The following is a 2,956-nucleotide window of genomic DNA, read 5'->3' on the forward strand; positions in this document are numbered from 1 at the left end:
ACTTTTAAGTTTGGTGTCTTGCATGTATTATTTATTTGATCTTAGTTGCATTTTTATTGATTCCCATCATCAAAAATTCAAAAATATTTTTTTAAACTATGTCTTTTCAAGTCAATAATACAGAGAATTGAAGATTCAGAACATTCAGCAGAGGAATCAAACAGAAAAAGCCGGGCGTTCAAAACGCCCAGTGAAGAAGGAAAACTGGCGTTTAAATGCCAGCTAGGGTACCTGGCTGGGCGTTTAACGCCCAAAAAGGTAGAGATTTGGGCGTTAAACGCCATAATGGGCACCATTCTGGGCATTTAACGCCAGGATGACACTAGAGGGAAGAATTTGTTTTTAATTCACATTTTTTTCAAGTTTTCATAATTTTTCAAAATCAAATCTTTTTCAAATCATATCTTTTCAATCATATCTCTTTCAAAATCAATTTCTTTCCATTTTATATTAATTTTTACTATTTTCAAAAATCCTTGCTATAATTAAAGATTTACTTCAAAATTTTCAAGTTGTTACTTGCCTATTAAGAAAGGATCAAACTTTAAATTTTAGAATCATATCTTTTAATTTCTTGTTAGTCGAGTGATCAACTTTAATTTTAAAAACTTTCTTTTTCTAAATTGATTTTCAGTCATATCTTTTCAATCACATCTTTTTCAAAATTAATTTTCAATCATATCTTTTTAATTTCTGATTTCAAAATCTTTTTCAAAAATCACTTGATTTCTTTCTCAATCTTAGTTTTCGAAAACCAATTACCAAATTTTCAAAATCTCTTACTTTAATTTCGAAAATTTCTTCCCCTCTTCTCACATCCTTCTATTTGAAGGACTAACACTCCTCCTCAAGGTACAATTCGAACTCCCTCCTTCTTTATATGTTCGAATTCTCTTCTATCTACCTCCTCCTTCTATTCTTCTTTCCCTCTGACACCTCAAGGAATCTCTATACTGTGACATAGAGGATTCCCTACTTTCTTGTTCTCTTCTCTTTCATATGAGAAGGAACAAAGATAAAGGCATACTTGTTCAAGCTAATCCTGAACCTGAAAGGACCTTGAAGAGAAAGCTAAGAGAAGCTAAAGAACAATTCTCTTTAGAGGGCCTAACAGAGCTTTTCAAGGAAGAAGAAACCATGGCAGCCGAAAACAATAATGCCAACAATGCAAGGAAGGTGCTTGGTGACTTTACTGCACCTACTCCCGATTTCTATGGGAGAAGCATCTCTATCCCTGCCATTGGAGCAAACAACGTTGAGCTTAAGCCTCAATTAGTTTCTCTAATGCAACAGAATTGCAAGTTTCATGGACTTCCATTGGAAGATCCTCATCAGTTCTTAGCTGAATTCTTACAAATCTGTGACACTGTCAAGACCAATGGGGTTGACCCTGAAGTCTATAGACTTATGCTCTTTCCTTTTGCTGTAAGAGACAGAGCTAGAACATGGTTGGATTCACAACCTAAGGAAAGCCTGAACTCTTGGGAAAAGGTAGTCAATGCCTTCTTGGCAAAGTTTTTTCCACCTCAAAAATTGAGTAAGCTTAGAGTGGAAGTCCAAACCTTTAGACAGAAGGATGGTGAATCCCTCTGTGTAGCTTGGGAGAGATACAAGCAATTGATCAGAAGGTGCCCTTCTGACATGCTTTCAGAATGGAGCATCATAGGAATCTTCTATGATGGTCTGTCTGAACTATCCAAGATGTCATTGGATAGCTCTGCTGGAGGATCTGTTCATCTGAAGAAGACGCCTGCAGAAGCTCAAGAACTCATTGAAATGGTTGCAAATAACCAATTCATGTACACCTCTAAAAGGAATCATGTGAATAATGGGTCAACTCAGAAGAAAGGAGTTCTTGAGATTGATACTCTGAATGCCATACTGGCTCAGAATAAAATATTGACCCAACAAGTCAAGAGTCTGTCTGGAATGCAAGCAGCAACAGGCAGTACTAAGGAAGCTTCCTCTGAAGAAGAAGCTTATGATCCTGAGAACCCAGCAATGGAAGAGGTAAATTACATGGGAGAACCCTATGGAAACACCTATAATCCTTCATGGAAAAATCATCCAAATCTCTCATAGAAGGATCAACAGAGACCTCAACAAGGTTTCAACAACAACAATGGTGGAAGAAACAGGTTTAGTAATGGCAAGCCTTTTCCATCACCTTCTCAGCAACAGACAGAGTATTCTAAGCAAAGCCCCTCTGACTTAACAACCATTGTCTCTGATCTAATCAAAACCACTCAAAGTTTCATGACTGAAACAAGGTCCTCTATTAGAAATTTGGAGGCATAATTGGGTCAGCTGAGTAAGAAAATTACTGAACTCCCTCCTAGCACTCTCCCTAGCAATACAGAAGAGAATCCAAAAAGAGAGTGCAAGGCCATAACCATATCCCACATGGCCGAACATGGAGAGGAGGAAGAGGCAGTGATTCTCACTGAGGAAGACCTCAATGGACGTCCACTGAGCTCCATGGAGTTCCTTATAGAGGAACCATGGGAATCTGAGGCTCATACTGAGACCATAGAGATTCCATTAAATTTACTTTTGCCATTCATGAGCTCTGATGAGTATTCTTCCTCTGAAGAGGATGAAGATGTCACTGAAGAGTAAGTTGCTAAGTACCTTGGAGCAATCATGAAGCTAAATGCCAAGTTGTTTGGTAATGAGACTTGGGAGAATGAACCTCCATTGCTCATCAAAGAACTGGATGACTTGACTAGGTAGAGATTACCTCAAAAGAGACAGGACCCTGGAAAGTTCTCAATCCCTTGAACCATAGGCACCATGACCTTTGAGAAGGCTCTGTGTGACCTAGGGTCAAGCATAAACCTTATGCCTCTCTCTGTAATGGAGAAGCTAGGGATCATTGAGGTACAAGCTACAAAAATCTCACTAGAGATGGCAGACAATTCAAAGAAACAGGCTTATGGACTTGTAGAGGATGTCT

The 2,956-nt window shown here is 38.3% G+C and overlaps 1 non-coding gene across 1 annotated transcript; it reads right to left on the bottom strand.

Annotated features, from left to right (window-relative positions):
• Nucleotides 1-1,539: 1,539 nt before the first annotated feature.
• Nucleotides 1,540-1,647, bottom strand: LOC148545227 (small nucleolar RNA R71). The gene has a single exon (XR_015900302.1). It is a non-coding gene; the product is annotated as a small nucleolar RNA R71 (small nucleolar RNA).
• Nucleotides 1,648-2,956: the final 1,309 nt, after the last annotated feature.

Source organism: Arachis ipaensis, chromosome B9 (assembly GCF_059453495.1).
Source record: "Arachis ipaensis isolate K30076 ecotype BB chromosome B9, ASM5945349v1, whole genome shotgun sequence".
Classification (NCBI taxonomy): Eukaryota; Viridiplantae; Streptophyta; class Magnoliopsida; order Fabales; family Fabaceae; genus Arachis; species Arachis ipaensis.